Source organism: Geotrypetes seraphini, chromosome 2 (assembly GCF_902459505.1).
Source record: "Geotrypetes seraphini chromosome 2, aGeoSer1.1, whole genome shotgun sequence".
Lineage (NCBI taxonomy): Eukaryota > Metazoa > Chordata > Amphibia > Gymnophiona > Dermophiidae > Geotrypetes > Geotrypetes seraphini.
The window spans coordinates 192,877,217-192,904,310 of NC_047085.1; the positions used below are offsets into that span (position 1 = coordinate 192,877,217).

A 27,094-nucleotide genomic window follows, 5' to 3' on the forward strand; every position below is an offset into this window, starting at 1 on the left:
TGCTCTGGCATGTACTTTTGCATGGCGGAGAGTTGCATTACCAGATGTTTGAGGTAGAATGAAAAATGGAACGAGTAGTTGTTTGCCCTGTTGGCAAGCATGGCATTCTGATAGAGCCGCTTGCCAAACTTGTCCATAGTTTTGCCCTCTCTGCCAGGAGGGGTGGAGGCATAGACACTGGAGCCCTGAGTCTTTTTTAAAGTGGACTCCACCAGGAGAGACTCATGAGGGAGTTGGGGTTTATCAAATCCTGGGATTGGTATAACCCTATAGAGGCTGTCCAATTTACGGGGGGCCCCAGGAACAGTCAGCGGGTTCTCCCAATTTTTATAAAAAGTTTCCCGTAAGATATCATGCACGGGCAACTTTAGGAACTCTTTGGGAGGTTGATCGAAATCTAATGCCTCCAGGAAAGCTTGTGACTTCTTAGAGTCAGATTCCAGAGGCAAAGACAAAGCACCCGACAACTCCCTGAGGAATTTTGAGAAGGAAGATTGTTCAGGTTTAGATGCGGTATCGGGTGCCGAAGGCTCTTCATCCGACGACGATGCATCCTCCTCGGTACCGGTAGGGGATTGTTCCCATAGGTCCGGGTCTCTGACATCGGTATGTGCGTGTCGAGAGACTGGAGTGGAAGGCTCGGCATGGTGAGTTTTAGACAAAGACTTGCCTGAGCGTACCGAGACGTTACCGGGTGATGTAGACCTGTGTCTGTCTCGGTCCCGACAAGTACGGTGCCGGTCAGAGTCGTGGGGAGACCGGTGCCCTGTCCGGTCCCGAGGAGGATCGGTCGTCGTCAAGGCCATAGCCTCGGCATGGGAATGGAGATGCGGTGCCGAGAGAATGGGCATGGAGGAGTCCATAGGTACCGAGGGAGTGGATACCGGTTGGACGGTATGGGGCTCGGGCCGGTCTGGTACCGAGAGCAGCGGTGCCAAGATAGAGGGTAAGAGCTGCTTAAGTTGCTTGTGGAGTTGTTCCTGCAACTTGTCCTGGAGGATGGCCGCAATGCGGTCATCCAGGGGAGGCACCGGAACCACTTTTTTCTTCTTTGGTTCCATGGGTGCCGCTCTACACTCCGGCGATGAGGGGGCCGATGACGAGGCACTCACCGAAATCGGAGTGGAGCGTGTTTTTGGCTCGGCGTGGAGCCGAAAGGACTGGTGTCGTCCCCGAAGTGGGAGGGCGCTCAAGGGTGGAAGGCTTCTTAGCCGGCTTACCTGGCGCCGGGGGCGCCGATGTCGACTCAGGCGGTGTCGAAGTGGTCGGTGTCGATTTCGACGGTGCCGCAGATGAAGAGGTCGAATCCATAGTCGGGCCGGTGCCGAAAAGTAGATTTTGTTGGATTTGACGATTCTTCAAAGTGCGTTTTTTAAGAGTGGCACAGCGGGTGCAGGAATCCGCCCGATGATCCGGTCCCAAGCACTGTAAGCACCAGTTGTGTGGGTCAGTGAGGGAGATCGGGCGTGCACACCGCTGGCACTTCTTAAAACCGGGCTGCGGGGGCATGAATGGGAACACGGCCTCCGCAAAATCAAACCCCGAGGCCTGGATCGTGCTAACAGGCCCCGCCGGGGCAGGAACGAAAAATAAAGCAAAAAGAAAGGAATTTTTTTTTTTTTTTTTAAATAGAAAGAAAAAAGCACCCGAAGGTGAAAAAATCGAAAAAAGAACGTGAGCGGGAAGGCAAAAGGAGTATTTCAACGACGTTGAAAAACACACGTCTTCTTCGCTCCGCGGAAACGAAGAAACTGGGGACCACGCACTCCTCCGTCGGGCGGGAAGGCACTCGCGCACGCGCGGTGCGACCAACTAGAACTTTCTAGTAAAAAGGTCCGTACCGTGGGCTCCGTCGGTGACGTCACCCATGCGTAAAGAATATGCTGCCTGCTTGTCCTGGGATAAAGAGAGCAACCCACTGCAACAATTTCAAAAAAAGGCACTGTGCTTGAGGACAACAGGATGCGACTTTACAAGCGGCAGGCCCACAAGCCTTCTCCCCCCCCCCCCCCCCCCGACATCAATTCTGATGTCAGAGAGGAAGTTCCGGGCCAGCCAATCATTGACTGGCTGGCCCGGAACTTCCTCTCCTACGTCAGAATTGACATGGGGGGGGGGGGAAGAGGGATGGCTTGTGGGCCTGCTGCTTGTAAAGTCGCTGCACGCACCTGGCCTGTTGCTGCTTCAGCGTCGGAGAAGCAGGAAGAAATCAGTGGCGATGGCTAGGAGAAATTGGCAGCAGTGGGGGGGGGGGGCAGGGAGAGAGAGAAAGAAAGAAAGAAAGAAAGAAAGAAAGAAAGAAAGAAAAGGGGGGGGCAGGGAGAGAAAAAGAAAGAAAGAAAGACAGATATCTACAATGTTATTACCTAATAATTAGTAGATGTCCCGTTTTGAGGAAAAAAATAAATGGTCACGTTAGGGATACAGTAAATCATTCTGGCCTGGATTCTGATAAAGCCGCCAAAGGTTAGTAATCAGCAGATGCCTAGATCGGGCGCCTACTTAAGAGTTTTAATTGATTCTAAATGGCACCATGATTGGTTGAACCATTAAAAACCAATTAAAACCTAATCAAAACAAAAAATTAGGCACTTAGGTCCATGGCACCTAGTGTTGCCTAGTGAAGTCAAAGCCCAGAAATGGGTGTTTAGTATGGTGCCAGGGTTTCACATCACTAGGCGATGCTAGCTGCGATCCAGGAAGGGCCCTAGGCACCAGAAATTTAGGCCTGTAAAACCCTGGCCTACATTTCTAGCACCTAGGGTCCTTGGGAGGTGCGATTCTGGAAGCGGCAGGTGCCAGGACTGACTTGGGAAACACTGCCCTAAACTATACTCAAGGCCTTAAATAGAACAAGGCGAACCCTGCCCTCGATGCTGATGCATTATGTTACAGCCGAAATCCAAAGAGCCAATGGAGAGGTTCACAGCAGGGAATGGACCAAAACTCTACTGGAGAGGACCAAATTTCCACAAACAAAATGAGAATGTGCAAAGTCACACAATGTGGAACAAGTTCCTGGAATTTCAGGAAATTAGTATTCAATGATTTATTACACAAACATTTTTCAATGCAAAATATATGTTAAAAACAGTACAAAAATCTATATCAGCAAACATAATGGTCACAATGGTCACAATGTTTTGATGCTTGACTGGAGGCCTGATCCAACTCGGGCTGTGTTTCGGCAATAATTTGCCTTCCTCAGGGGTCCTTAAAAAAAGGGGAAAAGCATTGTAATGTATGAATGAACTATTAGTGACAATGGTAAATGTGTGTGAAAACTATTATAATAGAAAAAATATCAATGTAGTGTGATTGAAAAGGTCCTAAAAGTTGCTGTGTCAAGACATACATTCCAAAATTTAGGCTAATTAGAGTCACACTGACCTTCGTGTGAACCTTCATTGGAATTGGAAGCATCAATGGCTGTGTGAACCTGAGAATGAATAAACTCCTATAAGACTCAAGATCACCAAGAATGGTTTGTAGGAAACACATTAAATCATAAAGCAAAATGATACGTGGTAGCCCTATAACGTCAATCTGAAGTGCAAGTGTTCCCGGGAAATAGATCACCACTATGACAGGAGCCCTAAAGACCAAACCCATGCACTATGCCATCCGTAGAATTACAACGGCATCGGTGCAACATAGATTATAAGAGACACATTCATTGAAAATAAAATATAGTGCCATCACATTGTATAATAATAATGAAGGAAATCAATAAAAGCCAATAGAAATATTAATTAAAAATGCCTTAAAAAATATCCATGCTTAGATAACAATGACCTGATGTGTGTTGAACCAGGCGAGTGCAGTCCAAACTAGTGCGGAGCCCTGGCTGACCAAGTGAAATCACCCAACATGAATGTTACACTGTTGATAAAATGTTACATATAAAAATAAATAAATAAAAGAAGGGATGAAAACCATGGCCACCAACGATCTGTAAACTGACCTGTTTTCTTCGTACTGTCGAGCTTAGAAACACAGAGGCAAAACCCAGCAATTTGAATTCAAAGAAACAGCTCGTAAAAACTTTGCTAATAGAATGCCTCCAATTAACCCGATTATCATGCTGCTGAGCGATTAAAAGTGAAATTTTATAGCTAAAAAGGTCATCTTGACTGAGTGGGTGTCGGCTGACCTGGCGCAATAGGCTGCATGCTTTGATGTTACTTGAGAGGAGTCGGGTGCGTGCTTCCTTTCGACAGAAAAATTTTTTCCTGTGGGTTTGGGGGCCCTATATCTATTCACTGTCCCCTAGAAGTCGGAGCTTAATTCTTAATATGCTGCGGCTTTGAGCTGTTCTGAGCGGTGAGTGTGGGTGCTCAAGTGTGCCTCCCCCCGGCTGTGGTTCTCTTTTTTTTTTTTTTTTCTTTTCCTTCTTTCTGCCCTTTTTGGTGGGGAGGGTTTGGGGGGGGGGGGGGCTAGTGTTCCTCTCAGGGCTCATCAGAGTACAGAGCTCTGTTTGCATGGTATTTTGGACTCTGGTGTTTGGGCCTCCCCAGTGGCACAGGGTTGGGATGCGGCTGGTTTTTGGGCTTGCTTATTCTTGTTTCTTCTCTCTGATGCTTGGATGGTCTTGGTTGAGGGGTGGGTTGGGGGGGTCAGGTTTGGGGGGTGGGTGGGCATTGGGGAACTTGTTGCTTTTCCACATGCTTATATCTTTTTGCTGTGTTATTTTCGTTTCAATAAAAATTGCTTTACACTAAAAGCGAAATTTTAAAAAACTGAAAACAGAAAATAGATATAAAAAAAACAACACTACTAAACAACTGGGGAATGAAATTAAGCAGTTTTCGCAAAAAGTAAAATATTTTTAGCCCACTTATCCCCTCTTCTACAAAGCCACGTTAGCGGCTGCCGCGCGGTAACGGCCCCGAAGCCTATAGAGATTTAAAGGGCTTCGGGGCTGTTGCTGCACGGCTTTGTAGAAGAGGAGGCTAGATTTATTCCCCAGTTGTTTAATAGCAGCAAATCTAATAATCTGTAACCTATCATTAAAATTGTCTATAGTACCTGAAGACTGAAGGATCATCAATGCTAACATTAATTTTTTAAGAACATAAAAATTGCCCAGTCCCGTTTCCTACAGTGGCCAGCCCGGATCTTTTCCAGATAAGCCCCGCCAAAAAGTTAACCCCCACCACCCAAAAAAAATTATAAAAAAGAGGCGCGATCTGTAGAAAGTAAAGTGGGGGGGGGGGTTCCCCCCCCACACCTCCCCCGTCAGAGCCCTTAATAAAATGGTCGACAGTTTATCCTATTTTTTTATAATGTTAAGTTTCATATCCTCTTTTTTATAATCTTTTTTGGGTGCTCCGACAGGGGGGCGTGGGGGGGAACCCCCCCACTTTACTTTATACACATCGCACCGCGTTGTGGGGCCATTGTGCTGAGAACTTCACTGGTTAAGGTTGCGTGCGCTGGCTTAACTTTCGGCGCGTCCACTTTTTCCATTAGTGGCGGGGCTTATCTGGAAAAGATCCGCCAGCCCAACTCACAAATACCTGGCAGGATCCCAAAGAGTAGAGAGCCAGCATGGAATCTCTCTCTTCTAGGGTAAGCAGTGTATTTTACTCACCTTTCTAACAATGTACATACTTTTCTCCAGGAGCTTGTCCAAACATTTTTTTAAACCCATCTACTCCAACTGCTTTTACTACATTCTCAAGCAATAAATTCCAGAACTTAATTATGCACTGAAAGAAAAAACAAACAAACCCCACTTTCTGCAATTATTTTAAAGGCATTACTTGATAAACTTTATGACATGCTCTCTATTCTTTGTACTGTATGAAAAAGTAAACATCTGACTTATATTTACCTGTTCTACGCGACGATTTTACAGACCTTTTTTGCATCTCTTTTTGGTAATTTCTTCTGCAGGCTGAAGAGCTCTAACCTCTTTAGCCCTTCCTCATATGAAAGTCATTTCATCCATTATAATTTTGATCACCCTTATCTGTACCTTTCTAATTCCACTATCTTTTTTGGCATGTGACGACCAGAATGTCTCACTACCGAGTGCTACAAAGGTACCTATATTATGATCTTAATTCTTTTCCTAACAATTCCTGGGTTAGTGCCTCCTAATGTACAACTTAGCTATTTGGTTATTCTTCCTGATGTGCATAGTTTTGCACTTATCTTCATTAAATTGGAGAAAATATATTTTCATTCAACACGTTATCACCAGCATTTTCATGCACTGTAAATAAAACTGGAATGTACTCAAAATGAAGAATTAAGATGAGTGCAGCTAAACAAGTTTATTACATTCTTAAACTGATATAAAAATATGTTATGTGCTGTATTTGGATTTGTTCATTTGCTATGTCTCAGAGGGAGCTCTGTAAGTGTCAGTGCAAAGAGCAAGCAAGAAATATGTTGTCAGAGAAACCAAACAAGGACATTTTCAGCTAAAAATATTGCTCTGGATAAAAATAAGTCTGAGAAGCAGTTGTTCTATTTCTATTGGCTTCCAACACATGGTTTGCTTTTGTGCTGAATGAAAATCTGACCACCTCTCACCAATCCTTTATTCTACCACAAATATCAAAGTGCCAAAGCTGCTTTACCGAGTACACCGGCCCCTATCTAAATAAATGCAAACCGTGTTGATTGTACCACAGAAAGACAGTAAAGCAAATTCATGACCTTCCCACTCCTTCTTTAAAGCAAACAGTCCTCTATCCAACATATCTGAAGATCAGAAGAGGATCTGTGCTAGCAGAGCATAATTTCTAAGAAAACAGCTGTACAATAATTATTTGGAGAGACAAGACCAATACCACTTCTAACTGTAATTATAGTATGGGATGAGAATGGGGAGAACCTTAGCTGGAGCACTGTAAAGACAACACATTTGCAATGGTGTTTATAATGTAAAAACAACAGGTTAAAAAAAAAATCCCCCAAACCTACATGCTTATATTAGGGATTAAAAAAAAGCCCACTGCACAGTCACAAAGAGTAAGAAAACAGTCCCTGCTTGAAAGAGCTTACAATCTAAACAGGCAAGACAGACAAACAGAATGTCATGGACACAGTTAAGGGGAACGGTTAATCAGCGGGCTGGGTTGGAGGGCAGAGGAGTAGGATTAAGGACTGAAAGCAATATCAAAAAGGTGGGTTTTCAGTCTGCTTTTAAACAAGGGAACGGGCTTGACGGACAAATTTTAAAGTACCTGGCAGTCACAAAATATTTAGGGGTCCTTTAACTAAGCTATGGCAAAAAGTGACTTTAGTGTGCCCTGGCCATTTTTAACTCAGCGATACAATAGCCAATTTTCCATTTTTCTATGAAACACCATAGGTGTAGGTACAGATAGGAGTAGAGGTAGGTAATAGGGATAGGATTAGAGGATTAGAGGCAGTTCCAAAATTAGTCAGGGACACTGTTCAGGCAATTAGGCCTGATGGGCCGCCGCGGGAGCGGACCGCTGGGCAGGATGGACCTCTGGTCTGCCTCAGCGGAGGCAACTTCTTATGTTCTTATTAATGCTGCAACTAGCAGGCAGTGGGAAGGGCACATGTTGTAATCCTACACTAACTAGTTAGTCTGTGGCATTGTAGCCACACTAACTGATCAGTACAGGAATGCCCATTCTCTGCCCACAATCTAATTCAATAAATAAAAAATAGATTTGTACTCTTAGTTAGTTGATAGTTTTCTAATTAATCAATTAAATTAATAAAATGTTTGAGGTAGGAAGGAGGCTTGAAGTAAATGATTACACTACATGCATTCAGGATGAAGACTTCAAATAACATCCAAGTTATAAGAGGTCTCTTTACTGAGAATAGAGAATGACACGGTGACAAAATTCATCACCGTTCCCGTCCCCACGGATAACCGCGGGAAATAATCCCATGTCATTTTCTAGTGTCTATTTCAACCTCGATCCTTCTACACCAGCATTCTTCAAAGCAAAGCTTGCGGGTCAGTGGTTGTGGCCATTCATACTCCGATTCTTCCCTCTCTCCTTAAAGAATGACATGAAGATGGTTTACCGCAGTTATCCGCGGGGATGGGAACGGTGATGAATTTTGTCACCGTGTCATTCTCTAACTGAGAACAATGCATCCTTTATGACACTTCAGCCTTTTAATTCATACATTGGGGTAAGTGTGTTGTCATAAAAAGTTTTTATTCATACGATGAAAAATGGGTTATTAGTAACAACAGATTATTTACAAAAAAGAAGACAGACACTAGAAACATAGAAATAGACGGCAGATAAGGGCCACGGCCCATCTAGTCTGCCCACCCCAATGACCCTCCCCTACCTTTCTCTGTGAATAGATCCCACGTGTCTATCCCATTTGGCCTTAAAATCAGGCATGCTGCTGGCCTCAATAACCTGAAGTGGAAGACTATTCCAGCTATCAACCACCCTTTCAGTGAAAAAGAATTTCCTGGTGTCACCGTGCAGTTTCCCGCCCCTGATTTTCCACGGATGCCCCCTTGTTGCCGCGGGACCCTTGAAAAAGAAGATATCTTCTTCCACCTCGATGCGGCCCGTGAGATACTTGAATGTCTCGATCATGTCACCCCTCTCTCTGCGTTCCTCGAGTGTGTAGAAAATTTATTGAATGTACAGAAAATTTATTGAATTAGATTTTGTATAAATTATCCTTTATACCCCCATTTTTTTCTTGATTGATGACATTTCTTGTGGGTTGGATAATTCAGGAAATGATCCGTTTGTTTGTCTCTGCCCACTGACACATTACCAATTTGGCAGTTACTAAAGGGTGCCTGAGCCTGTCATGTGGTACACCATTTTAGCGGAGCTTACTGCAGTTTAGTAAAAATGCCCCCGAGTTTGATGTACACTGAAAAATGCTAGAGGTAAAAAACCTACTCTAGCTTTTTTCTCTGCCATAATTTAACTTAATATGGGTCATGTTTAACAGCTGCTGATGGTTTCTTGTAACTTCCATCTTCATGGAACAGACAGATAGACAAGGGAGTCCCAGTCGACATTATATATCTGGATTTTCAGAAGGCATTTGACAAGGTTCCATATGAACGACTACTTCGGAAAATTGCGAGCCATGGAATTGAGGGTGAAATACTCACGTGGATTAAAAACTGGTTGGATCATAGGAAATAAGAGAGTGGGGGTAAATAGACAATACTCGGACTAGAAGAGTGTCACCAGTGGGGTACCGCAGGGCTCGGTGCTTGAACCCGTGCTCTGCAGCATCTTTATAAATGACCTGGATATTGGTACGACGAGTGAGGTGATTAAATTTGCAGACGATACAAAGTTATTCAGAGTAGTGAAAACACAGGGGGATTTCGAAGATCTGCAATGTGACATAATCAGGCTCGAGGAATGGGCATTAACATGCAGATGAGGTTCAACGTGGATAAATGTAAAGTGATGCATGTAGGTAACAAAAATCTCATGCACAAATACAGGATGACCGGGGCGGTACTTGGAAAGACTTCCCAGGAAAGAGATTTGGGAGTTATGATCGACAAGTCGATGAAGCCATCCACGCAATGTGTGGCGGCGGCAAAAAGTGCGAACAGAATACTAAGAATGATAAAGAAGGGGATCACGAACAGATCGGAGAAGGTTATCATGCTGCTGTACCGGGCCATGGTGCACCCTCACCCGGAGTACTGCATCCAGCACTGGTCACCATACATGAAGAAGGACACGGTACTACTCGAAAGGGTCCAGAGAAGAGCAACTAGATGGTTAAGGGGCTGGAGGAGTTGTCCTATAGTGAAAGATTAGAGAAACTGGGCCTTTTCTCCCTCGAACAGAGGAGACTGAGAGGGGACATGATCGAAACATTCAAGGTACTGAAGGGAACAGACTTAGTAGATAAGGACAGGTTGTTCACCCTCTCCAAGGTAGGGAGAACGAGAGGACACTCTCTAAAATTGAAAGGGGATAGATTCTGTACGAACGTAAAGCACAGTTACTTACCGTAACAGGTGTTATCCAGGGACAGCAGGCAGATATTCTTTACGCATGGGTGACGTCACCGACGGAGCCCACGGTACGGACCTTTTTATTAGAAAGTTCTAGTTGGCCGCACCGCGCGTGCGCGAGTGCCTTCCCGCCCGACGGAGGAGAGCGTGGTCCCCAGTTAGTATAAGCCAGCTAAGAAGCCAACCCGGGGAGGAGGGTGGGACGTAAGAATATCTGCCTGCTGTCCCTGGATAACACCTGTTACGGTAAGTAACTGTGCTTTATCCCAGGACAAGCAGGCAGCATATTCTTTACGCATGGGTGACCTCCAAGCTAACAAAGAGGGAGGAGGGATGGTTGGCCATTATGAAAATAAATTCTGAAGTACAGATTGGCCGAAGTGCCCATCCCGTCTGGAGAAAGCATCCAGACAGTAGTGAGTAGTGAATGTGTGAACTGAGGACCAGGTGGCCGCCTTGCAGATTTCCTCAATGGGTGTGGAACGGAGGAAAGCAACAGAAGCGGCCATAGCTCTTACCCTGTGGGCCGTGACAGCGCCGTCTAGTGACAGACCGGCCCGAGCGTAACAGAACGCGATGCAAGCTGCAAGCCAGTTGGATAGCGTCCGTTTAGAGACCGGTCGACCCAAACGATTTGGGTCGAAGGTCAGGAAGAGCTGAGGGGACAAGCGGTGAGCCCTTGTACGATCAAGATAGTAAGCCAGGGCACGCTTGCAGTCAAGACTGTGCAATGCTTGTTCTCCGGGATGTGAATGAGGTTTCGGAAAGAAAACAGGCAACACAATGGACTGGTTGAGGTGAAAAGCTGAGACCACCTTTGGAAGGAACTTTGGATGGGTGCGGAGAACCACCTTGTCATGGTGAAAAATAGTGAACGGTGGATCGGCAACCAGTGCATGAAGCTCACTAACCCTCCTGGCAGAGGTGATGGCAATGAGGAAAAGAACCTTCCATGTCAGAAATTTGAGCGAAGTTGTGGCAAGCGGCTCAAAGGGAGGTTTCATGAGGGCAGATAAAACCACATTCAGGTCCCAGACGACCGGAGGAGGCTTCAGAGGTGGTTTGATGTTGAAGAGGCCCCTCATGAATCGGGAAACCAGAGGGTGAGCCGTGAGAGGTTTTCCTAAGACAGGTTCATGAAAAGCCGTGATGGCACTGAGATGGACTCTGATAGAGGTAGACTTGAGGCCTGCGTTGGACAGGGAGAGCAAGTAGTCCAGAACAGTTTCCACCGCTAAAGAGGTGGGATTGTGATGATGACGGAGGCACCAAGAGGAGAACCTGGTCCACTTTTGATGGTAACATTGGAGGGTGGTCAGTTTCCTGGAGGCGTCCAAAATGAGACGGACAGGCTGAGACAGATTTCCTGAAGAGGTCAGCCCGAGAGAAACCAAGCTGTCAGGTGGAGCGAAGACAGATTGGGATGTAGTAGAGACTGATGTTGCTGTGTAAGTAGAGTAGGAAACACAGGCAGAGGAATGGGATCCCTGGAGCTGAGCTGAAGCAGGAGGGAGAACCAGTGTTGACGAGGCCACCGGGGAGCTATGAGGATCATGGTGGCTCCGTCCCTGCGGAGTTTGGATAAAGTCCGCAACATCAGAGGTAGAGGAGGAAAGGCATAGAGGAACCGATCCGTCCAGTCGAGAAGGAATGCATCCGGGGCCAGACGATGAGGAGAGAAGAGTCTGGAGCAGAACTGGGGCAGCTGATGGTTGTGAGGAGCTGCGAATAGGTCCACCTGCGGAGTGCCCCAGCGAGCAAAGATGGAGTGGAGCGTGGGAGGATCCAAAGTCCACTCGTGAGGTTGAAGGATGCGGCTGAGATTGTCGGCCAGGGAGTTCTGTTCGCCCTGGATGTAGACAGCCTTGAGGAAGAGACTGCGGGCCGTGGCCCAGGTCCAAATGCGAAGAGCCTCCTGACAAAGGAGGCGAGATCCGGTGCCGCCCTGTTTGTTGATGTAGTACATGGCAACTTGGTTGTCCGTGCACAGGAGCAGAACCTGAGGGCAAAGAAGGTGCTGGAAGGCCTTGAGAGCATAGAACATGGCTCGTAGTTCCAGGAAATTGATGTGATGAAGACGCTCCTGCGGGGTCCAAAGACCTTGGGTGCGTAGGTCTCCCAGGTGAGCTCCCCATGCATAAGGGGAGGCATCCGTGGTGATGGTCATGGAATGCGGGGGCAGATGAAAAAGAAGGCCCCTGGAAAGATTTGAGGAGTTCAACCACCATTGTAGAGATTGCTGAAGAGACGATGTCACAGAGATGGGATGAGAAAGAAGATTCGAGGTCTGCGACCATTGGTTGGCCAGAGTCCATTGAGGTGTCCTGAGGTGGAGTCGTGCCAGGGGAAGCACATGCACCGTCGAGGCCATGTGGCCCAGGAGGACCATCATCTGTCTGGCAGAAATGGAGTGATGAAGGAGCACCTGACAACACAGGTGGAGCAGGTTCCGCTGACGGTCGGAGGGGAGAAACGCCCTCATTAGTGTGGTGTCGAGAACTGCTCCAATGAACTGAAGGCGCTGCGTGGGAAGCAGATGCGACTTGGGGTAGTTGATCTCGAACCCCAGGAGGTGGAGGAGAGAGATGGTCTGATGAGTGGCTTGTAGCACAAGCGGAGACGTAGGTGCTTTCACCAACCAATCGTCCAAGTAGGGAAACACCTGGAGGTTGTGAGACCTGAGGAAGGCCGCCGTCACAATGAGGCATTTGGTGAACACCCTGGGTGATGAAGCGAGGCCAAAAGGTAGCACTTTGTACTGATAATGGCGATGGTGCACCTGGAATCTTAGGTAGCGACGTGAAGCTGGATTGATTGGTATGTGAGTGTAGGCCTCTTTGAGGTCCAGGGAACATAGCCAGTCATTCTGAGAGAGATGAGGGTAAAGCGTGGCAAGGGAGAGCATTCTGAACTTCTCCTTGACAAGACATTTGTTGAGGTCCCTGAGATCGAGAATGGGACGTAGGTCTCCTGTCTTTTTTGGAACCAGAAAGTAACGGGAGTAGAATCCCCGGCCCCTTTGTTCCAGAGGTACTTCTTCGATGGCATTGAGGAGAAGGAGGGATTGGACCTCCCTCAGGAGGAGGGGGGTTTGAGTTGAAAGAGAAGCAGACTCTACGGGAGGATTGTCTGGTGGAAGAGTCTGGAAGTTGAGAGAGTAGCCGTGGCGGATGATGTTGAGGACCCACTGGTCCGATGTGATGACCTCCCAACGGCTGAGAAAAATGTGGAGCCTGCCCCCGATTGGTTGAGGGAGAGGCAATGAGGGTGGAAGACTGGCTAAGCCCTGGAGAGAGGAGTCAAAAGGGCTGAGAAGGTTTGGCAGGAGGAAGAGGCTTGGCAGGTTGATTAGACTGTGCACGAGCCTGGTTGTGGTGTTGTTGGCGAGCCCGCCTAGGTTGCTGTGAAGGCGGGTTAAGCGGTCTAGCGGAGAACCTGCGCTGGTAAGAAGACTGTGGTTTGTAAGGCCGAGCAGGAGGGGCCTTCTTCTTTGGTTTAATGAGAGTATCCCATCTGGTCTCATGGGCGGAGAGTTTTTGTGTGGTGGTATCCAGAGACTCTCCGAACAATTCGTCTCCCATACATGGGGCGTTGGCTAGTCGGTCCTGATGGTTGACATCCAGATCAGAGACCCTGAGCCAGGCCAGGCGGCGCATGGCCACAGCGATGGCAGATGCACGAGAGGTGAGCTCAAAGGAGTCATAGATGGAGCGTACCATAAATTTTCTAAGTTGAAGCAGGCTGGAGATGTGCTGCTGGAATAGTGGGACCTTGTGCTCCGGCATGTACTTTTGCATGGCGGAGAGTTGCATTACCAGATGTTTCAGGTAGAATGAAAAGTGGAAAGAGTAATTGTTTGCCCTGTTGGCAAGCATGGCATTCTGTTCGAGCCGCTTGCCAAACTTGTCCATAGTTTTGCCCTCCCTGCCAGGAGGGGTAGAGGCATATACACTGGAGCCTTGAGTCTTTTTTAAAGTGGACTCAACCAGGAGAGATTCATGGGGCAGCTGGGGTTTATCAAATCCCGGGATTGGAATAACCCTGTAAAGGCTATCCAGTTTACGGGGTGCCCCAGGGACAGTTAATGGATTTTCCCAATTTTTATAAAAAGTTTCCCGTAGGATGTCATGCACGGGTAACTTCAGGAACTCCTTAGGGGGTTGATCGAAATCTAATGCCTCCAGGAAAGCTTGTGATTTCTTGGAATCAGATTCCAGAGGCAAAGATAAGGCCCCCGATAACTCCCTGAGGAATTTTGAAAAAGAAGATTGCTCAGGTTTAGATGTGGTATCGGGGGCCGAGGGCTCTTCGTCCGACGACGATGCATCCTCCTCGGTACCGAGGGGAGATTCCTCCCAGAGGTCCGGGTCTCTGACATCGGTGTGTGCGTGCCGAGAGACTGGAGTGGAAGGCTCGGTATGATGAGCTTTAGACCGAGACTTGCCTGAGCGTACCGAGACGGTACCAGGGGATGAAGACCTGTGTCTGTCTCGGTCCCGGGAAGAACGGTGCCGGTCAGGTTCGCGGGAAGACCGGTGTTCCGCTCGGTCCCGAGGAGGATCGGATGTCGTCAGAGCGGCGGCCTCGGCATGGGCATGGATATGCGGTGCCGAGAGAATGGGCATGGAGGGGTCCATAGGTACCGATGGCGTGGATACCGGTTGGACGGTGTGGGGCTCGGGCCGGTCTGGTACCGAAAGCAGCGGTGCCAGGATAGAGGGCAAGAGCTGTTTAAGTTGCGTTTGGAGTTGTTCCTGCAACTTATCCTGGAGGATGGCCGCAATGCGGTCATCCAGGGGTGGCACCGGAACCACTTTTTTCTGCTTTGGTTCCATGGGTGCCGCTCTACGCTCCGGCGATGAGGAGGCCGATGATGAGGCACTCACCGATATCGGAGCGGAGCGCTTTTTAGTTCGGCGTGGAGCCGAAAGAGCCGGTGTCGCCACCGAGGTGGGAGGGCGCTCAAGGGTGGAAGGCTTCTTAGCTGGCTTACCTGGCGCCGGTGGCGCCGATGTAATGTCAGGCGGTGTCGAGGTGGTCGGTGCCGACTTCGATGGTGCCGCAGTTGAAGAAGTCGAGTCCATAGTCGGGCCGGTGCCGAACAGCAGACTTTGCTGGATTTGGCGATTCTTCAAAGTGCGTTTTTTAAGAGTGGCACAGCGGGTGCACGAGTCCGCCCGATGCTCCGGTCCCAAACACTGTAAACACCAATTGTGTGGGTCAGTGAGGGAGATCGGGCGTGCACACCGCTGGCACTTCTTAAAACCGGGCTGCGGGGGCATGAATGGAAACACGGCCTCCGCAAAATCAAACCCCGAGGCCTGGATCGTGACAACAGGCCCCGCCGGGGCAAAGACAAAAAACGAAACAAAAAGAAAATATTTTTTTTTTTTTTTTTTTTTTTGGAAATGAAATAAAAAAGAACCCGAAGGTAAATAAACGAAAAAAGAACGCGAGCGGGAAGGCAAAAAGAGGATTTCAATCGGAGTTGAAAAACGCACGTCTTCTTCGCTCCGCGGAAACGAAGAAACTGGGGACCATGCTCTCCTCCGTCGGGCGGGAAGGCACTCGCGCACGCGCGGTGCGGCCAACTAGAACTTTCTAGTAAAAAGGTCCGTACCGTGGGCTCCGTCGGTGACGTCACCCATGCGTAAAGAATATGCTGCCTGCTTGTCCTGGGATAAGGAAGTTCTTCTTCACTCAGAGAGTAGTAGAAAACTGGACCGCTCTTCAGGAGTCTGTCATGGGGAAAAACACCTTCCAGGGATTCAAGACAAAGTTAGACAAGTTCCTGAACCAGAACGTACGCAGGTAGGGCTAGTCTCAGTTAGGGCGCTGGTCTTTGACCAAGGGCCGCTGCGTGAGCGAACTGCTGGGCATGATGGACCAATGGTCTGATCCAACAGTGGCAATTCTTATGTTCTTATGGGAGGGTTCCCCCCCCCACCGGAGTGCTTTAAATTTAACTTTTAATCCAGCGCGCTGACACCCTGCGCGCATTTGTCTGGGCACCTTTGTCCGTGCGCGATTGTCTGGTGCGCTTTAGTCCCGTCCCGTTGGAAAGTGGCTCCTAGATCTTTCACTTCTTGCCTCATTACAAGAAATAATTTTCTCCTTTTTTGCTTCTCTTTATTGACATAGGGGTAAATCCAAATGCACTATCCCATAAAAGGAGCTTGAGCTTTACGAAAAAAAAGCTTTAGTACAGCATTAAGATCTTGCAGGAACACAAATGAGATGAGCAAGGTAGCTCTTTCCTCAATTTTTGTAGTTCTTGGGAAGTCTCGAAGCAACCGGTCCCACTAAGGTCGCTGGTGGAATAGGCTGTGACTCCTGAAGGACTGGCTTGTGTAGCTTACCTGATGGAGACATTGAGGATAACGGCCCCTCCGGAGACGATTTTGAGGATTTCCCCGAGGATGAGGACTTCCCCATCAAGGAAGGCTTTAGCAAGGTCAAAGCTTTGGGCCCCACAGAAGACTTCAACGGAGTCAAGGTCGAGGTCACAATCGAAGTCGAGGCTTTAGCTGAAGAAAGATCCATACCCCCGAAAATCTTTTGAAGTTGAACACGAGGTCGGTTGAGGGCTCGATTTTGAAGTGTAGCACAGCGGGCGCATGACTCCGGATGATGATTAGGTCCTAAACATCACTTATGTGGGTCAGTGAGAAAGATCGCTTGTTGACACCAGCTATACTTCCCATGTGACCGGCCGGGACATGGGATGAAAAACGGCTGCAGCCAAATCGAAGCCCGCAGGCTGAAGCCGCAGAGTAGGCCCCACCGTGACATGAAGAAAAAAAAATATTTTTTTTTTAGATGCTACACAAACGACTGTAAAATAAAAGAATTACATGAACCGTGGTGAAGAGGAGGCACGATTTAAGAACTAACTCTTACGCAGAGCCTTGAAACAAGGGCTTCTCAGCTCCTTGGAAAACTTAGAACTGAGGAGACACTAAGGAGATGTGTGTCCTACGTTGGGCGGGAAGGCACTCGTGAACTTTCAAAAAGTTCTTCAAGCAAGTCTGCTTGTGAAGCTGTCCGCATCGGGGCTCCGTGGTTGGCATCACCCATATGTGAGAATATGCTGCCTGCTTGTCCTGGGATAAAGAAAATTATATAAAAAAAGACTATTAATATGAATGTGGAACTCATGAGTTGAGCTGGGAAAACCATAAAGCCTGATAGTAGAATTAGTCTTACTGTGCAGTTTAGTGAAACATAACATAACATATATCAGTTGCAACAGTCATCAAACTACACTTGTATTCAGTGCTGCTGACTATACGTACACAGATCAGTTACAAAAACAGTGCTAACAAGAGCAGTATTTGTTTCGTTTCAGTTTATATGAATGTGTACCAAAAGGATGGGGACATGGGAGATGGCTAGAAGGATGAGTTATGTTTGTGGTGATCTATTCTGATATATGAAGAAATCAGAATAGCATGAGTGCTTGAGAAGGCAAGCAAACTGCCACCAAAGTATAACGTTTATAATAAAATTAGGTCCATGATGAGTGAGGAAGCTGGTGTCTAGAAAATCTTTTCTATTTGTTTTACAGGGTTTGATCATCGTCTTATGATTCTGGATAATTCTGAGGTTCTCTTCTAGAATCCTGGTTGTCTTTTATATGTGGTTCCTTTCAGCATCTATTGTGGGATGGGGTGGCTGGACCTCAGCCTTAGTGTTTCCATAGAAAATAACGTATTAGGCTGTTTCTCTACCAGTGGTAAGATTTAGATACAAGGCCTCTTGTTTAGACTCAGTATATTGCACTTCTGACACATTTGGGAATGTGTAAGGAAACAAATGAAAATTAGACAGTGCTGGATTTTCGCATATGATTTGGCAAGATCCATTTATTTTTTCAGTAAAGTTTACCTGTCCATAAATTTAAATGTTACATGTACATTTGAAAAAAAAAACAAACAAACCCTCAGTTCACGAGTAATATATAGGTCTAGTATATTTTACTTTTAGTATTCCATTTTTATTTCAAGGTAGCACAAAACATGCTGAGAGTTACACAGCTATGGTGCAATTTCTGATTGCTTCTAAACAGAAATGAGATTCATTCGATGAAAAATGAAATTCCTCAGTGAACTAGGTGTTTGATCAACCTACAACTAACTGTTTCGCCATACTCGCATCATAAACTTGCTGAAATTCACAACATGGTTGAGCATCTTGTGAATTATGTTTATCATTTGTTTGTTTATCACTTGACTCAACTTAGGTAGGAATATGCTTCCCAAGTGGCCAGCTGCCAAATACTTTATCTGAAGACAGCATAGGTGGCTACCTTGGATAATCTTGTTATACCGCTTCTACTATTTCAGAGTATGGTCTTGTGATGAAGTTAGAAATAGATAATAGTGACTTAAGTTATCTCTTACTGTTTAAGTCTCCTTATAAGAACAGGTCCTTACAGCACCAAATCAGGTTTCAGAGCAGAGTACACAATAAGAACAATCAAAAGCAATGATCAGGATGATACACAATATATAGCTCAAACTTGCAAAAGAAAATATTATCTAAAAGATTTCATCTTTTTATGAAATTGAACATAAGAATAGACTAGATTGTATTTCTTGTGGTGAGGAATTGCTAGTCTTCATAAGAACATAAGGATAGCTTTACTGGGTCAGACCACTGGTCCATCAAGCCCAGTAGCCCGTTCTCATGGTGGTCAATCCAGGTCCCTAGTACCTGGCCAAAACCCACGGAGTAGCAACATTCCATGCTACCTATCCAGGGCACACAGAGGCTTCCCCCATGTCTTAATAACAGACTATGGACTTTTTTTCCAGACTGATATAAAAATGAGTGCTCATGTAAGGTCTGAAATCTCAGACTTTTTACTGAAGGGAAATGCAGAAAACAGTCTGTGTTATGACAAGAACCGCTGGAGCTGAATAACTGGATACAAGATGATAAGAGTTTTAGGAGAATATCCCTCTAAAGCAGTAGTCTTCACTAATTTTTAAGTGAGGGCTGTTTGGGTCCAAAAGGGCTGAAGGAATGCTGACAAATATCTTCCTACTTAGGGCATGATGCCAATAACGCTTCTCAACATTCATTCCTACCCAGGGCAGGATTAATTCTTCGAGGGCCCCTAGGCACACAAGTATACCGGGCCCCCTAGCCCTGCCCCGCCCCCAAGGAAGAGACAAGTTAATCTAATCATGTATTTTTTAATGGGTATAACTTATGGGCAGACAGAATGGACAGTTCACGTCTTTATCTGCTGTCATCAGTTACTATATTAAGCATTGACGTCCCCACCCACCACCCCGTCTGCAGCCAGGGTCCCTAGACAGGAAGAGCACCGACCTGCCTACAGCTCCTGCCCTCCCCGGATCCTGTGACACGCTCCCCGGGCACAGCCTCGCTTACCTGCAGCTCGCCTCGATCTCCAGGCTGTAACCAGCCAAAGACACCACCGCGGGATTCACTTTATAATCTAATCCTCCCCAGAGCAGCCCGCGGAACTGCGCCCTGTGCCACTTCCAGTCACCACCTCCTCCTCCTTCTCCTGCCCCGCATGGCAGCCACCGCCCCCTTCTTGCTGCTGCCGATCAATGGTATTACTATTTATTATTTTTAATTAGTAGCACAGAGCGAAATAGGGGAGACGCCGATGCACAAGTGTGTCATTTTTTTTTTCCCAAGGGAAAAAGCAAAACCCCAGCACAGTTGCATACCTAGCATATGTGACACCCGGGGACCATAATTATTTGACCCCCCCCCCCTCCCACCATCTGTATGAAAAACATGATTTTTAGTAACAATCCACACATCACACAAGAATGTACCTAGGAAAAGGCAGCATCTTGCATACTGCAGTGAGCAGTACAACATCAATGCACCCATTGTAAAATTAAACAAGCCAGACTAGTACAGATCAATCCTGCACAGTCAATCCTAACAGAAAACCATGTCTTTCAAACACAAAGAACACAGAATATGTTACATAGTATAGAATATGTAATCACAAACTAATTCATCCCCCTTTTACAAAAGTGTAGTGCGTTTTTTAGCCACGGTGGTAACAGCTCAGATGCTCATAGAATTCTGAGCAACAGAATTGTTACCACCACGGCCAATGCTAAAAAATGCTCTACAGTTTTGTAAAAGGGGAGATAAAATAGAAATACGTAGACAAAGGTTAAACTGAATCACCAAGAAGCTGGACTCTGCATACAATGCAACGCCACAGAAACAGTGACACATGTACCCTAAAGCAAAAAAAAATAAATAAATAAATAAATAAATTTTCTACCTTTGTCTTCTCTGGTTTCTGCTTTCCTCATCTTCTTGACACTCTCTTCCTTTCATCCACTGTCTGCCCCTTCTATATGGCATCTTCTCTCCTTTTATGCCACTTCCAGAAACTGTATGCCTCCCCCTTCACCCCCATTGGTCTGGCATCCATCTTCTTCCCTTCCCTCCTCCAATGGTCTGACATCTCTCTCCTCTCCTTTCCTTCCTTTTCCCACAACCCCCATGGTCTGACATTTCACTCTCTCCTCTCCCTTCCCCCTACTTTCATCATCATCTGCCCCCTTTCTTTCCCTCCAACCCAATTCCATCCAGTATCCTTCCCCCTTATGTCTCTCTCCCCTTTCCCTGCACACCAATTCCATCAGCATCTGCTCCCTTTCTCTCCCTCCACCACCCTTCCATACCATCCTTTCCACCACTCTTCCATACCACCCTGCCCCCTTTCTCTCCCTCCTTCACCCTTCCATGCTCCTTTCTCTCCCCCTCCTAACAAATGCAAGGTCCCGCGCTGCTGGCTCTGCTCTCTGAGCTCCTTGACAAAAGGCAGTCTGAAAGCAGAAATCGTTGGAACAGTTGGCGGCATCGATGGCAACACGGTCGACTCTGCTCCAGGAAAGGTCCCGGAAGAAGTAAGTGACATCAGAAGGGGATGGATCAGCAGATGCAGTCATTACGGGACCTTCCTGGAGCAGAGCAGGCCATGTTGCCGTCGATGCCGGGTGGGGGCCCGTCACTGTTGATGCCGAGGTTTCCATTTGAATAAAAAATTTCAAGATGAGTCTTCTTTTTACCCTCCTTCATCAGGCCCCCCTGACCATTTCGGGCCCTAGGCATGTGCCTACTGGGCCTACCCATTAATTCGACCCTGTTCCTACCAGAACACCTGGCCTCGATCACACAATACTGATTACAGACGAACCCTCTGCAAATACAGTAACACAAACTAAAAGTACTAATATACACAAATACACAAATGAAATCCATGATGCAGTACACCACCAGAGAAACAGAGGGAAATGCATTTCTTCTTGAACGGTGCAAAATATAGACACTAGATGTAAATTCTTAAAACTGACATATTTCATTCACTGAATTGAAAATAAAATCATTTGTCCTACCTTTGTTGTCTGGTGATTTTATTTTTCTAATTATCTTTTCCCAGTCTCTGGCTATACTTCCTTCTGTCTGTGCTCTTAACTCTTGTTTCTAGGACCTTCTTATTCATCTGCTGTTTTTCTCTCTTTCACTTTCTGCCCTACATCCATCTTTATATACAAACAGACTGACTCCAGTATAAAGTTCTGTCTACAGAGAGTGGTCAATACAAATATACTCCGCTCAGAGATATGAAACTCAAAAAAGGAAGGCTAAAATGCCACCTTTGCAGAAAGAGTTCACCTTCCAGTCATTGCGATATTTATGTTAGATCACTCTCTGAGACTAGATGGAAACTTTGTATCTGATAGTTCAATAAATAGTTTCAAAAAATATTTCAACTGACAACTGACCTGTCGGGTCTCCTGAAGCAGATTCCGAAATGGGGCCACGTTGGGACCCCTCGAATTGATTGAACAAGCTAAGTACTCTTATTATTTTCATCTAGCTTTGACAACGTATCCCTGCACACTATGGACATTTAAATTAATTGAAGAAATTTTTCAAAAAAATGCCTGTTAAAACATTTGTTAGTTGAAATATTTTTTGAAACTATTTATTGAACTATCAGATACAAAGTTTCCATCTAGTCTCAGAGAGTGATCTAACATAAATATCGCAATGACTGGAAGGTGAACTCTTTCTGCAAAGGTGGCATTTTAGCCTTCCTTTTTTGAGTTTCATATCTCTGAGTGGAGTATATATGTATTGATCACTCTCTGTAGACAGAACTTTATATTGGAGTCAGTCTGTTTGTATATATTGAGCTATTTTTCTGACTTCCTACTTAATTGTGGTCCCTGGTTCTCTAAGGAAACTACATCCTTCTTTGGCATTAACTTTTAACATTCAACTTTCTTCCATTTTTCTGCTCCCTTCTCAATTTGTCTACTTTTCTATGTCTTCCCCTCCTTTCCATCCATGTGCACCATCTCCCTCCTCTCTCTCCTTCCCTTCCCCTTTTCCAATGGTCTGGTATCTCTCCCCTCCTTCCCATCCCTCCTCCTTCCCCTACTGTGGTCTGCCATCTGCCTCTCCTCCTTTCTTGCCATCTCTCTCCTTCCTTCCCTCCCCCTTCCACTGACATCTCCCTCCTTCCCTTCACCCCTTCCTTTAGTCTGCTATCTCTCTCCTCTCCTGGCTGTCTGACATATCTCTCTCCCTGCGTTCCTTTTCATCCCTGCTCTGAATCATCTCTCTCCTTCCTTTCCCTCCCCCTCCTGTGATCTGGCATTTCTGCTCTCCCCTTCCTTTTCCTTCTTTCTTCCCACTCTTCTCTCCTTTCAGATTTTTCTATGAAAACATTGCTATTTCAATGGTATTTAGAAAATTGCTTTAAGGAAAATTAGTGATCTTCTCTCTAGGATGTCAGATGAGGGTATACATTAGAGGTGCCCAATTCCTGATTTGAATCGATTCACAGATTCACTTCAGGTGAATTGATTCAAATTGATGTGTTTCCAGAAAAAAACGGACTCACCGATTCATGAGCAGTGGCACCAGCCCCATTGCCGCTGATCTATTTTGCAGAGGCCCTCTATTCAGCAAACTAACATATAAAGTATCAGTATACAGTGTGTTATTATCGACGTGTTCGGTATTCATGAATAACGCTTATTCATGAAAAACTGAGTAACACAATTTCACTATTCATGAACATTTTCATTTATTCACGGTCATGCAGCGTGTATTCCCATGAGGATGAAGATATTCATAGCGCTGTGCACGAGTATAGCACAAAAGATTTTTTTTTGTAAAAACTGTGTATAAAATATATTTTTAAAATTCAGAATATAATAAAGAAACTGTTCGTTACAAGAAGGATACATGAAATGACGATTTTATGGTGTTAGGCAGCAAAAATATACAATAAGCCAGATCCCACAGGAACCTAACCTCCTTTTTCCCATAGAATCAATGGTCCATATTCGTGTTTTCAGTATTCATGGGGTTCACAGAAATCTAACCCCAGCAAATAACAAGAACACACTATATTGAATTTCGCTGCTGCATGGATAACAATTTGGTGCAACCTACTTGGATAGAGGTAGAGCAGTCAGACATATTTTCAACTTGTAACTACATGTATAGCAGCTGAAAATACCTGCATAACAAAAAGCACTAATAGGAACAAAAGGCGCAAAACCAGAGCTGAAGGAAGGGCAGCACAGCATTTCAAAATCCAAAATAGCAGTTGGAAGACTGAATGGATCTGTACCACCATTCAAACCAAGAGCAGAAAATGGCAGGGATCCTGTACCACTGATTGCACACATAGGGCATGGAACAGACAGAATGACAGGAAAAAGGGAGGAAAAGAAAGAAAGAAGGAGAAAGGATGAAGAGATATGGTGGACAGAAAAAGGGAAAGAAAGAATGGTAGAGAGGAGGAAAACTGGAGGGAAAGAGCAGAAGGAAAAATCTGTGTTTTATGAGGCACATGTCAGTTATGAAGTACCTGTACCTGCAAGAATATTTAATATCTAGAGGGAACTATGAACAACATAAAAATAACACAGGAAGAAGCTGACTAGCTTCCTAGGAACAGCAAACACCTTTTGGGGTTGGAGGGGGCCCAAACAAGCTAATTTCCGTCCCACTGGCTCCTATATCTGTACGGTGCTGTGTCTCTGTTATACATTTTACATTAATCTGCTCTATCTTCAACTCATTAAACTCCACATCCCAAACCCCTGCTTACCCAGATGGCACAGGCACCCTTGCTAGTCTGGAGAGCTGGAAAGACCACAGTGAATTAAACACACTTTTATGAGTCCAAACTGAATAGTGTATGTGGTATTACTGCAGCAATACTGACAAAGATTAAAGGAAAAATTAGCTGACTGTTCAAACATAAAAATGTCTTTTTTTTTTTTTTTTTTTAACATTTCTAAGGAAGAAAGGCACTTTAATCTGTTCTGAAAGCTTTCCATTTAGTCCGCCCATCATTATGAATCTTAATATAAGTAAAATTGTAGTGCTGCTGTAATCAGAGTTCCATACAGGTATCCTACTGACAAATACAAAAGCAGAAACCCAGCGCAGCCACACTGGAGAGGAGATTCAGGGAGGGAGGTGTGAACATAAAAGGAGCTGAACACTTTCCAATTGCAAAACTATAGCAAACCCACACCAGCATCAGGATCAAAAGTAGACGCAGGTGGGTGTGTTCAGCGGTCGAGGTCACACTGCTGCTGGTTTTAAACAAGTGCATACAGAAGGAGGAGATGGCTCCGAATTTAAGAGCAAAAGCAAGGATGCGCTTACCTCCGTGCCATGTTTTCCCCGGGTTTGGGGGGTTTTTTTTGTTTTTTTTTTTTTTACCAAACCCGATAACCGTAAATAACCTAGAACAGTGGCATAAAGATAACAGACTTGACAAGTGACATGCCTGCCTGAAGAATTCAGTAGTAAAAACCTACAAATAACGGGGAGGAGGAGGAGGTGGGGGGGGGGGGGCATAAAAATAAGGACACAGCTGTCCTTCTCTCAGCTAATCACTGTTAAAAAAGATTACCACTTATTACCTTCAATCCGAATCTAACCTCCTTCTCTCCCCCTCCCCCCTCCCGAGGACTAACCCCCGTGGCAGGGGCCTCGGTGCAATCGCCGTCCGCCCTCAGCCATGCCAGGGCTCGTTGGGGGACCAACGAATCCCGCGTCAAGTCTTCCCCCGCCACCTTCCGAGCTCGCCCGACCGCCTGTTCTTACCTGCTACGTCCCTGCGCGAGCTGCAGCCGAGAGATGCGGGGGCCTCGGTTTCCGGCAACCGCAGAAGACGCCGGAGGGAAGGAGGAGGCGAGGCGGCGAGCCGAAGGGGTGGGGAGAAAAGGCGGGGAGCGCGAGCCGCTGAGCCACCGGCAGGGAGGAGATGTGCGCGCGCGACGAGACTCAGAGCCAGTGGCGCGCGGTCAGAACTTCCGAGGGAGGAATCCCCAGATTTGCCCTGACGCTGGTTTTATGTTGTTGTTGTTTTTCTTGTAAAGTTGTTTTTTTTTTTCCTCCTCTCGCCATCTCTAACATATTTCCTGTCCCCGCGGTCTAGTGACATAGTCACATAGTAGATGACGGCAGATAAAGACCCGAATGGTCCATCTAATCTGCCCAACCTGATTCAATCTAATTTTTTTTTTTTCTTGTTCTTCTTAGCTATTTCTGGGCAAGAATCCAAAGCTCTGCCCGGTACTGTGCTTAGGTTCCAGCTACTGAAGTATCCGTCAAAGCTCACTCCAGTCCAACCATCCCAGCCATTGAAGCCCTCCCCTGCCCCAACCCCCCAGTGCCCTGCACATCTGCTGTTTTGTTGGCAGCTATACCCAGTACAGCTATCAGCTGACTATTTCCGCAAGGGCAGGACACTGGAGAAGGAAGAGTCCTTGGGGGTCAGTCTAGCAGCTGCTGGCAAAGAGGGCAGATGTGCAGGACCTGGGAGAGGGAGTCACCCTAGACCCGGGGGACGTAGGCTGAGTAGGGTGAGACAGGGGAGATACTGGACCAGTTTGGGGGAGCGGTAGAAGAAATGTTGGATGGGGTGGGGACAGGAGACATGCTAGCCTTGTGGAGAGGGAGCTTGAGAGATACCATTCTACAGCAGAGAAGGAGACCTGGGGGGAAAAGGGAGAGATACTGGACGAGGAGGGCAGGGGGATATGCTGAGTTGTGACACATGGACAATAAAGGTAGGGTGAGATGCTGAATGGAGGTGGGGGGAGAGGGAGGGTTAAAGAGAGAAATGCTAACCTGAGGGGGTATGGAAGGAAGAGATACTGGACCTTAAAGGTAGGGAGAGGATGGGGGTGAGGCAGAGATATGGGAATGCTGGGCCCTGTTGGGCAGGGAGGGCTGGGTAAGAGGATGGATAGGGATATAAAAGGGAGATGCTGAGCTTTGCAGTATAGTGACAGGGACATAGAGGAGCTATGCAGGCTGGGGAGATGGTAGGGATATAGAAGTAATGCTTGACATGGTGAGGATGTGGACACAGGACAGTGCTGAACACAGAGGGGAGATTTCAACTACCCCAATATTGACTGGGTAAGTGCAACATCAGGGCAAGCTAGGGAGATAAAATTCCTTGATTAAATCAAGGACTGCTTTATGAAGCAGCTGGTTCAGGATCCAACAATAGGCGAAGCAATTCTAGACCTAGTTCATAGTGGAGCACATGAATTGGTGAGGGAGGTAATGGTGCTGGGGCAGCTTGATATCAGTGATCATAACATCAGATTTGATATAATCCCTGGAATAAGTTCACACAGGAAATCCAATACAACAACATTTAACTTTAAAAAGGAGACTATAATAACATGAGAAGAATGGTAAAAAAAAAAAAAAAAAAAAAAAAAAAAAAAAGAAAGAAAGAGGAGCAGTTGCTGCAAACTTTGCATTATTCAAAAATGCCATCCAGGAAGCCTAGACTAGGTATATTACATGTATTAAAAAAGGAGGAAGGAAGACCAAACAGCAACCGGTGTGGTTACTAAGCGAAGTGAAGGAAGCTATTAGAGCCAAAAGAAAATCCTTCAGAAAGTGGAAGAAAGATCCAACTGGAAATAATTGTAAACAGCACAAGGAATGGCAAGTCAAACGCAAGGTGCTAGTAAGGAAGGCAAAGAGAGACCTTGAAAAGAAGATTGCCCTGGAAGCAAAAACACACAGGTATATTAAAAGCAAGAAGCCAGG

The 27,094-nt window shown here is 46.2% G+C and overlaps 1 protein-coding gene across 1 annotated transcript in view; it reads right to left on the reverse strand.

The window, feature by feature from the left end:
* The window catches only part of CAP2 (cyclase associated actin cytoskeleton regulatory protein 2), a 191,862-nt gene extending 166,381 nt beyond the window's left edge, over nt 1–25,481 (reverse strand). The window contains exon 1 of the mRNA XM_033934598.1: nt 25,124–25,481. The gene's annotated coding sequence lies outside the window, so the exon portion shown is untranslated. The remainder of the gene's footprint in view (nt 1–25,123) is intronic.
* Between the last annotated feature and the right edge of the window lie 1,613 nt (nt 25,482–27,094).